This window comes from Geotrypetes seraphini, chromosome 7, assembly GCF_902459505.1.
Source record: "Geotrypetes seraphini chromosome 7, aGeoSer1.1, whole genome shotgun sequence".
NCBI lineage: Eukaryota > Metazoa > Chordata > Amphibia > Gymnophiona > Dermophiidae > Geotrypetes > Geotrypetes seraphini.
In genome coordinates, this window is record NC_047090.1 from 84,749,490 (window position 1) to 84,764,594 (window position 15,105).

The window sequence follows — 15,105 nt, forward strand, 5'->3', positions numbered from 1 at the left end:
CGGTGATTGAAGTTGTTCCTCCTACACAGCGCTGGGGAGATGTGAAGCGGAAACTACATCAAAGGGAACAGCGGTGGATTTTTGATTTAAATACAGTTTGGCCCTGGGGGTTAAACGAGCATATTGAATGGCATGCATTTTTTTTTTTTTTTTTTAGGGGGGGTGGAGGGTCTATTTCGGATTTCTGCTTATCGGAAGTAAGATCATGATGCCAACTGAATGACGAGGTGGAGCTTATAAGCTGATAGTCAATGTCCTGCTATTCAGAGCCGCCATTGTGAGTTTTATCCATGCACAATTGACCAAAGTTGAAGATGAAATAGTCTGGCCTTCTAAGATAAGTTCCTGCTTGTGCACATGGTGGGATTTTTTTAATTAATTTTGAGAAAAGTATGCTGGATATAGAATGGAGTTTTTTATGCCAATGATATGATGTGACAACTTAAGTTTATTGTAAGTGCTGTCAGGATGTATGAGGCTTTTTTCTCCACTTTTTGAATAATTGGTGCATGCTTTCTCTAAAGAGCAACCCTCCAGAGGACAGAGATTTAAACAGTTTGGTTTAGTTGTTTTATTGTTTTACCTGTTTTTCCTCTTAGTTAGTATTAGTTCATGGCTTCCTATCTATTGGAGGATCCAATTTAAGTGTGCAAAATCCTATATGGTATTTTTTCTCCTTTATTCTCTGTTACATTTAACTCACAAGAAATCTGTAACTCAGAAATTCAAACTTTGCTTTCCCACTGTTAAGAAAATAAAAACTTTGACCAATTTTTGTCGATCATTTTCTTTTTTTATTCGTAAAAATTTGGAATGACCTTCCATCTATAGTTAGAGTTATCACTCATTTACCCATTTTTTTGTAAAGCATTGAAGACATATTTATTTCACAAATTTACTAATGGCTCTTCTTTTTCAAATAATTAACCATAAAAAATAAAAAAAATTTTGGCATAAAAGATACAGTTTTTGCTCTAATCTCTTGTATATTTTATTAATATTTTGTTAACCGAGTTCAGCCCTTTTGTTGGGATGAATCGGTATATAAAATCAAAGATTAGATTAGATTAGATTAGATTAGATAAATGAAATAAATAGAAAAAAGGGGATTTGGACGGCCAAAGTAAAAATGGCCTGAGTGTGCAGGAAAGACCCATGTAAGGAGAGTGCTAAGGCCAATTCTTACCACAACTTAGTAAAAGGGACCCCTAAGTGTTGTAATTCATAAAGAGTGGCATGTATTTTTGCCGTTAGTCTATTGAAACTAGAAAATAATTGAAAAAGCAGTACGATCAGTTTTCTTCTTATCCAAATGATACTCAAGGGAACTTATAACACTATTTGGGTACATTGAATCACTTCCTCACAGAGTTTACCATCAAAAGAGGACATTTACTAAGAGATTGTGCATGCCTTAGTTTTTGATTGTTAGCAAGTGATCCCTTAAGTGGGTAGGTAAGGAAAATGGAAAGGGCCAGATTCTATAAATGGCATCAAATCGGCAGCCACCTACAAAAACGGCTGTCAATCACACTTAGGCGCTGTTTATAGAATCACAGCTAACGGCACTTACCAGTTAACGTAGGCATCTGCAATGCGGGGCAGGGTTTTACTGGCCTACATTGCAGACACCTAATGGCGCCAAAGTACTGCTCAACCCCTAACCACGCCTACTTAGGCGTAAGACGTCAGGCATCCTGCTATAGGTGCGATTATAATGCCTACACCATAGATGCCTCCTGGCACCTACATTTTCTACAATAAGTTTTTAATCGGTTATAAATGATGCGGCCAGTTACCACGTCAATTAAAACAATTAAGTTAGGCAGCTGTAAGGCGCTTTCTGCTGCCTAAATTACTGTGTGGTTAACTGAATATGGACTAAAGTGACCAGCTCAAGGTGTATCTGTGGAGGAGATACTGTAAAATTCGGTCTTCTGGGCAGTGGGCATAGTAAAGGGCATGCGGGGGGGGGGGGGGCGGTCTGCCCTGGGTGTGGTCTTCCTAAGGGCACAGCACCCCTCCTCCTCTCCACCACCATCCCTGCTCCTCTCCTCTCCTTACCGTACACACACATCCCTTGCTTCCTCCATAACCTTTTTTACTTCCTGGCGCAAGGTTGCTCCCCGCATCGGCACGGCCTAGGAAGTGACGTCAAAGGGTGATCAGACACCAAGGTGGGCATGCTGCTCATGCCGGAGAAGTTAAAAAGGGAAGGGATGCATGCACGTAAGCAGGGGGGTGAGAGAGAGCGGCCACCACTCACCCTTACTATTCCAGTGCTCCGGGTTCCCCGGTCTTAGCCTGTTGGTATTGATCCAATTTTGTTTTGTTTTTTTTTGTCAGACTTATTCCATTTATTCTTACTAATTTAATGATACAGGTGGTTTGATTAAAAGATACAAACATACTCCTACATTTACATGGACTGGGGCCGTTTTGTTTTGCGTTTATCAACTTGCACTTCAGTTCTTGGTAACAAACGCGGGACTGCGAGGCTTACATTTAGTTTAGATCCACAAGGGGTGGAAACAGCTAAGCAAGAGTGTCTTGCATGTTTCAGGAACTAAAAACCATAAAGATAGGACTGGAGTCTAATCATTTTACTTGCTATAACTGCTGATGGGCTTCATCCATTTTCTGCCTTAATAGGTTCATTTTAGAGCAACGGTCTCAAACTGAAACTCTTTGCAGGGCCACATTTTGGATTTGTAGAGCCGCAGAAAAAAATAGTTAATGTTTTATTAAAGAAATGACAACTTTGCATGAGGTAAAACTCATAGTTTATAAATCTTTCCTTAATTGCTTCTGATAATTTCAGCTATACACAGCTGAAAGCAGTGCAACATGCAGAAAGTGAAAAACTATCAAAGTATCAACTGCAAGAGACAAGATTTTGGACCAACTATTTTGCACCAACTATTTTGAGGCCCTTGGCATTATAAAGAATGATTCCTTATGGAAAATCTGTGCCTTAAGTGTCCGGTGATCACGTCCACAAGCGCCTTCAGCTCTCACCTCCTCCAGCACTGGACACAACCGCTATATTACATCAAGCAGTCACCACCAGGAGAGGTGCCATATTTTGTGAGAGTTCACAAGATTACGTACATATGTACAAGCTGCGCTGCCTCCAATGGTTACCTTACGCTCTGGACCATTGCCTGCTTCATTGCTGTAACCTCATGCAAGCACTTTCCTGCATCTGTACGTAATTGTCCTCTCCACTCCACCTCACAATCTATAACAGACACAGAAAAATGTGCTTGCGTGAGGTTACAGCGATCGCCGGAAGTGACCGCCGGACACTTAAGGCACATGTTTTCCATAAAGAACCATTTTTTATAATACCGAGGGCCTCAAAATAGTACCTGACGGGCCGCATACGGCCCGTGAGCCATGAGTTTGAGATCACTGTTTTAGAGGGTAATTAAAACCTGGACGCTATCCTGTTTACACGGCCAATGCCCGATTTAAAAATAATAGCAGACAAAGAGAAAAAAGAAATAGGAGAATCAACGAGTAATTAAGTGCAGGTAAAATGTAAGCTTTACCAAATTGCCACAGTGTAAAATTTTGCATTCCTTTAAATCAGTGGTCTCAAACTCAAACCCTTTGCAGGGCCATATTTTGTATTGGTGGGTACTTGGAGGGCCGCAGAAAAAAATACTTAATGTCTTATTAAAGAAATTACAATTTTGCATGAGGTAAAACTCTATAGTTTATAAATCTTTCCTTTTGGTTAAGTATTAATAATAATGTAATTTATTGCTAAAGAGACATATGATCAAGAAACTGTTTTATTTTACTTTTGTGATTATGATAAACATACTGAGGGCCTCAAAATAGTACCTGGCGGGCCGCATGTGGTCCCCGGGCCGCGAGTTTGAGACCACTGCTTTAAATGTACTTCCTCAAAACAGCTAACACATTCTAAAATGTTCAGATTTCAACACCTCATTGGTTTGTTTTTAAAAATGGAAAATGCTAGTCACCTCCAGTGGCTAACTCTGAAGACATGTTCTTGCTTACGTTGAACTTTCAGGCACCTGTTACTGGGGCCCGAAGGGTGGGAAGGAGAGAGATGGCTTTACTTTTCATAAGTAGCGTCGTTGCTGAAATGATTAGTTAAATTTGGAGTGACTTGTAGGGTTACCATATGGCTCCAGAAAAAGGAGGATGGAGTGAGACATCCGGGTTTTACTTCCATCAAAAGCAATGGAAATAAAACCCAGATGTCTCAATCTGTCCTCCTTACTTCCACCGCTTTCAATGGAAGTAAAGCCCGGATGTCTCAATCCGTCCTCCTTTTTCTGGAGCCATATGGTAACCCCTAGACTTGTCTTATATTTTAGCAATTTTACATTTGTACTTTGGTGTGAAACGTTCAAAGAGCAGGTTAGTCGTTACTTGTCATTCTGTGTTGTTTTTTGGATGCAAAAATAGCACGATGTTCTGAAAGTAGTATCTATTCTTGAGGGTCCGGATGTTTAAGATAATGATATTGGAGAAAGTCGGGAGATCCGGCGATAGTACTCTATAAAAAGGGATAATCCTGTACTGCGTTAGTTTAACTATGAAGAGGAGCTCAAATAATTCTCTCTCTTTTATTTTAGGGTTACCAAGATTTTTCAGTACCTTGCCTGTATTTCCTTTATTTGAAATTCTGGTGCTGTTTTCATTCTTGTCATCTGCGGTGTTGCAGGACCCAAACAAATACAATTCTGAGCATACTCCTGGAGCTAATATTTTCTTGAAGTAATATAAAGAAGGGCAAGAGAAAACTCGGAGGAAAAAAAAAGTGTATGCAATAAGCAATCTTTTATAAAATGCCAATTTAAATATTAGGTTCGAGAACGATGTAAATATTTTTGCTAATGATATCACATGTTAGGGTACAGATGCATCTCTTTATAAGGAATCTATTGTAAACAGTTTATTAAAAAACAAATTGTAATTACTCTAATCAGCACTGTGCCAATTTAATTTCAGAAAAAATCCTTAGTTGTTTTTTTTTTTTAAGCCATGATTACTTATTTTTAAATTGTGCTATATAGAAGCTATATTCTCGATGAGGAAAACTCGGTTACGTACGACTGATTATTATACCAAGAAATTTTAAGGGTTATGATATAATAGCAGTATCAAGAGGTTTTTTTTTTCCTATTAAGATTTTAATGTCAATAAAAGAAGTCATTTACTCAACAAAGGCCTCAATTTAATGCACCCGATCTATGCCCTTCAGGAAACTTTTTAAAGAGCGCCCCCTGAAGGAATTCAGCTCAGATACTCTGCTTCTGGCTTGTAAATCCACATATTGACTTTTACCTTATTTTGATAGTCAAGGTTTTCACGGTTTTATTAAAATTTGATTTGATCGCTTATCCAATTTCTAAGCGAGTTTACAATATAAAAAGAAAAGAAAAAAACAGAGCATGAACATAATAAAAATGCCATTAACAATGCCATTAACACATACAGAAAGAAAACAGTTACAAAGAAACATCGACTAATACTTGGCATATTAAAAGGGGACAAATGAGACAGACAGATGGGAGACTAAAGGAAATAGGGTTAGAAACACAAATGATAAGAAATGGTCAGCCATTTCCAAAATGCTAATACTCTAAGGGCTCCTTTTACTAAGCTGCGTTAGCGCTTTAACGCATGGAATAGCGCGCGCTATAATGCCATACGCACTAGATGCTAACGCCAGCATTGAGCTAGCGTTAGTTCTAGCCATGTAGCGTGGGGTTAGCGTGCGCTAAAAACGCTAGCGCACCTTAGTAAAAGGAGCCCTATGAAACAATTGGTAATAGATATGCAATGACCCCCCCACCTTCCCTCATGCGATTGTTTCGTACCATTACTACTTTTCTGAATTTAAATGTGAAATGTGAAATTAATGAAAGTCCTTCCTTTTTAGAAGTATTTTGTCTTTATTGTTTCTGTGGCAGGTCTAAGCTCACTGAACAACTGGATATTCCTTATCTTTTAGTTCTAAGGCCAATATAGAGCAAAAATGATATTTTTTTTTAAATGTGTGCGATTATTGAAGTGGAGTGCTCAGGGCAGGATTAATTCGTCGAGGGCCCCTAGGTACACAAGTACACTGGGCCCCCTGCCCCGCCCCACCCCACCATGCGCCCAGGCGGAAACAGGAAGCTGCGTTAGAGGGAAGCTTTGGGTAAGCAGCACCGCTTGCACAATTGCAGTTCCCGTTACCTTTCTTACCCACGTTGCTTGCTTGTCTTACTTTCCGTCGATGGGGGGGGCCGCATTGCCGATCGGGGGGGGGGGGGGCCCGTGTTGCCGATCGATGCTGGGGGGGGCCCATCGCCGTTTGGAAAAACAATGTTGATGCCTTCCTTCATCGGGCCTCCATGACCATTTCGGGCCCTAGGCACGTGCCTACTTGGCCTATTGGTTAATCCTGCCGTGGAAGTGCTCCTAATAGAAGAGGATTCTTCAATCCGTGCAACACTCAGAATAGAAGCTCTTATTTCTCAGTTCATTCTTGATCATATAAAATTGCTTCAATAAATATAGCTTAATAATTCAATAATAAAGTCATCGATTCATAAATATTTTCATATCTTCTTAAGGCTTCAGGGCTACACCCGTATTGTCTATTTCATGTATAATTCAGGTATGTTGTAGCTAGTCTCCTCATCGGTCAAAATTCATTCAATCATTCATATATCTTTTTAACTTAATATCATGCCTAAAGCACTTATCTTAGTTAACAGCAATGAGGGACTACCTCACTGACCTTTTCAAGGATAAATTTACACCCACCCCCCACCTGAAAAACCCAAACAAACCTGGAAAGGGTCCTTTGGTAAGAGGTCAGATCTGGTTTGTGTCGCTCAATGGTCTCTGTTTACTCTGCGATGGAAAAGTCTCCAAAGCCTGTTCAATATATGGTGCTGTGTATACTGTCCAAATCAATAAATAGTATGACTACTCAAAATCCTAAAACAAAAGGATCCCTACTTGCTCACAAATAGAGACAAAGACTCTATATTTCAAGTGCCCAAAGTCTGCAACCAGAGCATATCATAGTTACTAGGCTTATAGCTGGGCTAACATTGATAACCGTCTTACTTTCTCTGTGAGCAATATTTAAATTACAAAATTATTTACGCATTAACTTATGCTGTGTGCTGTATAGTACTTAGCTCGGGTCAAGTGTAACGCCCGGCTTTCCTCCCGACGGAAGATCTCCGTTTCGCTCTTATCAAAGTGCTAAGAGCTTCTTCAGGACAGCATTTTGTTAAGCAATTATTGAATATTTATACCCGCAGCTCTTATCACCGCGGTCTTCATAAGCAGCACTTTAAAATAAGCTGTTTTCATAGTTTTCCCAACAGGCTTTAAAGTGGCTAATATTTTACGGTTATTGTCATCGAGTGATAAGACTACTCTCCGATTAATATACGTTCATATAAATTACTAGTCAACATTTTTCCTTTAATAAATAGTTGATTGCGGATTTTGTGGCAATTATGTTTTAAAAGTAATATTTGAAAGTTTGCTGCGCTTAGTATACAATGTATATATATGTGGTTCATTTAAGGCGCATTTGTAGTTTGAAAATCAATAAAGAATTACAAAAAAAAAAAAAAAAGTAGGCACACAAAATACTATACATTTGAGTTTTCTACCCTTACGGCACTTCTCAATATATTTCTGTACATATGCAAGCAAGAAGTCGGGTGAAATTTTTAAAAAAGTATTAACGCGTGTAGGACATAAAGCAAGATAGAGGTACAAGGGTCCGCTGAGAAGGTCTCAGCCCAAACAAGAAAATGACGCGAAGCCATGAAACCTACAAGTTATTCCACACTTTTTTTTTGACACTTTTCGTTTTATGGCTCCGTATCATTCTCTTCTTGGTTGGGCTGAGAACTTTTCAGCGCTCCCTCTTATAAAGACTACCTTTAAAATGCGGTTCCTCATACTAGGAGCTAGTTTAATTTAGAGAATACCTGTCTTCTTGTGGCATATATATAGGTATTTATTCCAGTTCTAACTGCAACGCTTTGCCAATTCATTACTGAGGGGAGGGAGGGGGGGGGAAAGTCAAGTGAAAAATAAAAGCTAACATATTATATACATTGCATTAGAAGCTGAGAGTTAAAACAAACTGTTTCCCCAAAGGCTGAATTTGTACTGTAGATAATATATTTTTGCCAAAAGTTATGTTTTGGCATTTTTTGTTTGGATGAATTTCTGGAAGGAATGCTATTTAATAAACTACTGTATAAACTTGACTGCAATGAGTGACTTGTTTGCTGGGGGAAAAGCAAAGCATGTGTGAGCTGACACGGCAAAGATGCCACGTCCCCAGCCAATTAAAAATTGACCTCATCTGTTAATTATTATTATTTGTCTGTATTTGTATTATTTATTCAATTTTCTATATCACTCTCCCAGGGGATCTCAGAACGGTTTACATGCATTTATTCAGGTACTCAAGCAGTTTTCCCTCTCTGTCCCAGCAGGCTCACAATCTATCTAACGTACCTGGGGCAATGGGGGGGGGGGGGGATTAAGTGACTTACCCAGGGTCACAAGGAGCAGCGTGGGTTTGAACCCACAACCTCAAGGTGCTGAGGCTGTAGCTTTAACCATTGCACCACATTCTCCCACACTAGTGGTGGACGAAAAGATCCCCAGAACAGTATGGTAAGATTTCTTTTCTAATTAAATCTATCAGTATTACAAAGTTGCAGGAAATAAAAAATGTGCAGTGTTCATACTTCCTGTTGTTCTCTTTGTCCTCACATCCCCAGAAATAAACAAAAGTTTTACATGCTACAGTCTTACCATTTATTAATTGTACAGTGTCTTAATTGTTTCGCTTGAAATGTGATCTCAATAAGCCGGGTTGCTTACAGTGTTTTGTAAAACACGCTTTTATTAGGTTTCCAAACAGAGGTTTCTTTAATGTGCGGTTTAGAGTTGTGTAAACATTTATTTTTTTAATCCTGGCAAGAAAACCAGAGAGTTTCTTTAATTAGTTGGTGAATACTGAATTTAAAAAAAAAAAATAAAATTCAAGGTCCATTCCAGGAGTTTGCATGACCATTGAAGCAGATTCGCCCAATTTGTTGTTTCTTAGCTGGCACATTGTGGATTCAAATAAATTTTTCCTGACCCTAAAAAGAAGGTATTGTCTTCCTAAACTAGTAAAAAAAAAAAGTATTTTAGTCCATTAAAAAAGTTACCATTTGATCATCTATTTTTTGTTTTATTTCTGTTTATTACCTTTAAAAGGTGGCTAATGCAGCTACCACACTATTTTATCCAAGTGAATTCTCAAATTTGCTACAAATCTGCATGGGATCTGGACAAATTTGCTGCAGAGACATTAGAGATTTTCCCCAAATCGAATAAATCTGAAACAGGATGAAAATTCATCTGGTTTGGTTTAGTTTTTCCATTTCTTGTTGACCTTATCAGAGCTTTACTTAGCTTAAAAAAAAACTTATTCTGGTATCTGGACTTTTATTAGTTTGATTGATGGATTAAGCATCATATATTTTTAAAAGATTGTGTCCCGTGTAGAGAAAATCTTGCCAGAATTTTTTTTTAAAGCTAATCAGCACTCTTCCTGAGTATAATTCTGCACTCACATCCCTGTATATTTGTTTTAGTTAAAAAAAAAAAAAAAAAAAAAGAATTGAATTGCAATGCATGTCAGGTATCTCCCTTTTTTCCTTACACGTTCGGGGGGGAGGGGGAAGGTATTTGGGTTTGCTAAAGGTATTTATCTATAATATTGCAATAATATATGCATGTGCAGTGTAATAGTTATGTGAGGGAGGGAGAAAAGGATTGGTAATATATTAATTTTGTATATTTTAAGTGCGTTATGTATAATGCTCATATTTAATATATTTGTATTGCACTGTCAAAATTTGAAAATCAATAAAGAATTTTTTTAAAAAAAGACAAATTCTCTTTTGCTTTAGAATTGTTTTCAGGTTTCACCCAGTGGCTGTATAATTCTGCGTACGAATTATACAGAGTATTTTCCCCCCTATTTGCCCTCCAGCCACAATCTGTTGCAAGATGCAAGTTTAAATAAGCCTAATTGTACACCGTTTACACGTCATAAATTTGCAGTCTTTGTAGTGATTGTACACCATGAATGCACAATCTTTTCATTTTAAACAGCTCTTCTGAGCCTGGGACGAGAGTCTAGAATTTACATATACCCTAATTTCTCTCAAGATCTACGACTTTTGGAATTGCACAGCACAGCCCTGCTCCGATCTCTTTTAGAGTTAAAAGTTTCTATCTAAACAGGTTGCTTGCCTAGTTTGGTGGCTGAGAAAAAAGATAGCATTAGATAAGAATCTTTTCCGGTTTATCAGAGACATTTTGGGGTTAGATAAGAAACATAACCTGCATGAACTTGAAATACAACAAATCTCCATGGTCATTCTTAGATTCCTATGTACGCTCATCTTCTTAGACACTCCTGTTATCCTTTTCTTCTCCTCTCTTCTCTCTTTCATTTTTCTTTCCTTTTTCTTTACTGCTCTCTCTCATCTTTATCTTATATATCCCTTACATACATTTTTAATAATTGGAGCCTTTGCTCCTATACAGTTAAACATAGATTTATATATTTTATATACAGAAAGCTTTATTTTGTTTCTATGTACTTTAAATGATTCTTGTATCCTTTAAAATACTTAATAAAAATTATTGAACTTAAAAAAAAAAAAAAAGAAACATTTTGGAAACTAGGAAGAGGAGCCACATCATAGGTTACCATATGGCTCCAGAAAAAAGACGGATTGAGACATCCGGGTTTTTCTTCCATTGAAAGCACTGGAAGTAAGAAGGACAGATTGAGAAATCTGGGTTTTACTTCCTTTGAAAGCAATGGAAGAAGACCCAGATGTCACAATCCATCCTCCTTTTTCTGGAGCCAGGCAGGTGGCTATTTTGTAAACTGGAATTTCACAACTTGTGGGCAGATACCAAATACATCAGGGCTGCCTAAGTCCGGTCCTCGAGATCTTCTGGCAGGCCAGGTTTTCAGGATATCCACAATGAATATGCATGAGAGAGATTTGCCTTCTTGGTATGCAAATCTCTCTTTCTTGCATATTCTTTGTGGATATCCTGAAAACCTGGCCTGCCATTAGATCTCGAGGACTGGACTTGGGCAGCCCTGAAATACATGATGTAGTGCAATAGTTAAAGAAGAAACATGCAATGAAACTACCTCATTACTGCATATAGCCTGCTTTAGGTCTATTTCTGTCTCAAAAAGTCTGGAACGATTATGGCCAGGCACCGCTTTTACCTGTAGTCTTTCTTTGAAGGATATGTACCTTTAGAGCAGTGTTTCTCCGGTTCCTCAAAAAAAAACAAAAAAAAAAACCTCCAACAGATGCAAACCAGGGCACAGACGTTATTATTATGAAATATGATGCTCCCTGGAAGCTTAGGAGAAAGAGTAACTTTAGTACTCTCAGTAACAGCCTTCGGTACCTCAAAATGATTTTGACATGAAGGCTGTTCGGTACACCTGTATCTTATTCTTAAAGGCACAGAATATAAAGGGTTTTGTCTTTAAATATTACAAATCAACGCAACATTACAAAGTGAAACCTAACTGATTTCTAATGAGATTCCTGGAAGGGAAAACGCTACCTAATCCACAAAAATAAATCTTAAATATTAAAATGCTAGCCGCGCATGCGCACTTGCCTCGCGTGTTCCCTGATCCCTTTACTGTCGGGATGTGGCAAGACAAGTGCGCATGCGCGCTTATTACATCACTGACAGAGAGCAGTGAATGCAGGAAGCGGAGGGCCAGGTAAACAAAAAAAAAAAACAACCGAGCGAGCCGGGCCACTGAGAAAGCGCGGGAGACCTGGCCTGGGCTACGGACGGGTAAGGAGCTGGGGCAGTGAGCCTTCCCTGCGACTGAAATGGAGCCTGGCCACCCTCCGCGACAGACCACAGGAGTCCGAGTCCTTTTCCGCTCACCCCCCTTCCCGCGGACCCGACTACCTTGGCGATTCAAGCAGCGTGTGCACCAGTCTTCACATGCTGCTTCGGGCCCTTCTACTTCCCTGATTTGCTCTGCCGCATCTCTGATGATGTCATCAGGGACGTGCCAGAGTAAATCAGGGCAGTAGAAGGACCCAAAGCAGCATGTGAAGACTGCTGCACACGCTGCTTGAATCGCCGGGTAGGTAGTCAGGTCTGTGGGAAGGGAAGGGGGGGGATGCAAGGACTCTGGGGAGAATGGCAGACACTGGCCCTGTACTAACTCCCGTGGACAGGGGGAGCAGGAAGGGGTGCTGATGAACAGGGGGGGAAAGGAAGGGAGGCTTATTGCTTGACAGGGGGAACAGGAAGAGGTGCTGATGGACAGGGGGGGGGAAATGAAGGGAGGCCTACTGCTGGACAGGGGGAGCAGGAAGAGGTGCTGATGGACAGGGGGGGGAAATGAAGGGAGGCCTACTGCTGGACAGGGGGAGCAGGAAGAGGTGCTGATGGACAGGGGGGGAAATGAAGGGAGGCCTACTGCTGGACAGAAGGAGCAGGAAGAGGTGATGATGGATGGGGGGGAAAGGAATGGAGGCCTATTGTTGGACAGGGGGAGCAGGAAGAGGTGCTGATGGACACGGGGGGAGGGGGGGAAATGAAGGGAGGCCTACTGCTGGACATGGGGAGCAGGAAGAGGTGCTGATGGACAGGGGGAAATGAAGGGAGGCCTACTGCTGGACATGGGGAGCAGGAAGAGGTGCTGATGGACAGGGGGGGAAATGAAGGGAGGCCTACTGCTGGACAGAGGGAGCAGGAAGAGGTGATGATGGACACGGGGGAAAAATGAAGGGAGGCTTACTGCTGGACAGGGGGAGCAGGAAGAGGTGCTGATGGACAGGGGGGAGGTAAAACAAAGGGAGAAGGGCTGCTGCTGGATAAGGGGAGCAGTGAAGGGGTGGTGGTGGACACAGGGGAGGTAAAAATAAGGGAGAATGGACAGGAAAAAGCGGCTAAGGAGACAGAGAGAGAAAGAAATAAAGACAGACACACATATATTCTAGCACCCGTTAATGTAACGGGCTATAAAGCTAGTAGATAAATAAATAATTTAAAACCAAAACAAAATAACAGAATGAAACCGGCAAACAGGCCCTATTACATTCCTGGATTCAGTAGATTTAAATAGTTTATTACTGACTGGTTGCAAAGGTGCAGGAAAAAGTTATCACAAAACACCAACACTTCAAGGGATTGCTTACAGATGTATCAGGAATAGACAACGCTATCTGTCCTTACGTACACGGTGTGATAAAAAAAATACAGTGAATACTGCTGCTGAGAGCCATTCAACGGAAAGGCAGGGATCTTCAACAGGGGAAATGGTGCATCAAACCTTAGTAACAGTAGGTGACAAGTTTCAACTTGCTCGGTGCAGTCAGTCGGTTGTGAACTCAGGTTGTTAGCGTTTTTAGCGCACACACCGGATTAGCGCGTGCTAGCTGAAAAACTACTGCCTGCTCAAGAGGAGGCGGTAGCGGCTAGCGCGTGCGGCATTTTAGCGCACGCTATGCCACGCATTAAAACCCTAACACGCCTTCGTAAAAGGAGCGCCTAGTGTACGCTAGTGCGCCTTAGTAAAAGAGGGGAACAAAGTATTAAAATTAGTTTATGGTGATGCTGTGCTGTCCATGAAGACGGTTTACCAGTGGTTTGCGCAATTTTGGTCCATAGAAGCCAGCATTTCAATATGATTGGGGGGTGAACATAAGAACATAAGAATTGCCGCTGCTGGGTCAGACCAGTGCTCCATCATGCCCAGCAGTCCGCTCACGCGGTTGCCCTCTGGTCAAAGACAGCACCCTAACCGAGACTAGCCCTAACAGCGCATATTCTTGTTCAGCAGGAACTTGTCTAACTTTGTCTTGAATCTCTGGATGGTGTTTCCCCCTATAACAGCCTCCGGAAGAGTGTTCCAGCTTTCTACCACTCTCTGGGTGCAGAAGAACTTCCTTACGTTTGTACTATCCCCTTTCAACTTTAGAGAGTGCTTTCTCATTCTCCCTACCTCGGAGAGGGTGAACAACTTGTCCTTATCTACTAAGTCTATCCCCTTCAGTATCTTGAATGTTTCGATCATGTCCCCTCTCAATCTCCTCTGTTTGAGGGAGAAGAGGCCCAGTTTCTCTAATCTCTCGCTGTACGGCAGATCCTCCATCCTTTAACCATCTTAGTTGCTCTTCTCTGGACCCTTTCGAGTAGTACCATGTCCTTCATGTATAGCGACCAGTGCTGGATGCAGTATTCCAGGCCCAGTATAGTGGCATGATAACCTTCTCTGATCTGTTTGTGATCCCCTTCTTTATCATTCCTAGCATTCTGTATGCCCTTTTTGCTGCCGCCGCACATTGTGTGGACAGCTTCATCGACTTGTCGATCAGAACTCCCCAGTCCCTTTCCTGGGAGGTTTCTCCAAGTACCGCCCCAGACATCCTGTATTCGTGCAAGAGATTTTTGTTACCGACATGCATCACTTTACACTTATCCACGTTGAACCTCATCTGCCATGTCGATGCCCATTCCTCGAGCCTGATTATGTCACGTTGCAGATCTTCGCAATCCCCCTGCGTCTTCACTACTCTGAATAACTTCGTATCGTCCGCAAATTTAATCACCTCGCTCATCGTACCTATGTCCAGATCGTATATAAAGATGTTAAAGAGCACGGGTCCAAGCACCAAACCCTGCCGCACCCCACTGATGACGCTCTTCCAGTCCGAGTATTGTCCATTTACCCCCACTCTCTGTTTCCTATGCTCCAGCCAGTTTTTAATCCACATGAGTATTTCACCCTCGATTCCATGGCTCGCAATTTTCCAAAGTAGTCGTTCATGCGGAACCTTGTCGAACGCCTTCTGAAAATCCAGATATACAATATCGACCGGATCACTCTTGTCTATCTGTCTGTTTAATCCCTCAAAGAAGTGCAGCAAGTTCATCAAACACGATCTGCCTTTGCTAAAACCGTGCTGACTGGTCATCAGCCTGTGTCCGTCAAGGTGATCAATGATGCTGTCCTTTATC